This window comes from Bison bison, unplaced genomic scaffold (assembly GCF_000754665.1).
Source record: "Bison bison bison isolate TAMUID 2011002044 unplaced genomic scaffold, Bison_UMD1.0 scf7180017864473, whole genome shotgun sequence".
NCBI lineage: Eukaryota > Metazoa > Chordata > Mammalia > Artiodactyla > Bovidae > Bison > Bison bison.
In genome coordinates this window covers 3383089-3383469 of record NW_011495034.1, presented here as the reverse complement: position 1 = coordinate 3383469, position 381 = coordinate 3383089, and positions in this window count along the sequence as shown.

Genomic DNA, 381 nt, shown 5'->3' with positions numbered 1-381 from the left:
GGATAATCCTAGGGCGCGAGGAAGGGCAGCGGCCGGGTGACAGCTCCGCGGCGCGCTCGAGGGCGGCCGGGGGGCTGGGCTGGGGCTGTCAGCCCTTCTGTACTCCACTGTCAGGAGGGGCGAGGCGCTCCGAGACTCGGGCGCCTCCGCAGAGCCCCGGGGCGGCCCTTGCTGTGGGGCTTTGGGAACGAGGGGAGGGGGCTCCGGGCTGAGGGCCTCGGCGGGGCCCCGGAGACGGCGGCGAGGAGGGAAGGGGAGGCGGACGCGTAACATGGCGCAACGATAGGATAATCTCCGCTGCTACCGAGCGGGGCCGAGCCGGTTGCTGCAGCGGCGCCGGGAGGAGGAGGGAGGCGGCCACGGCTAGGGTATCCGGTCCAT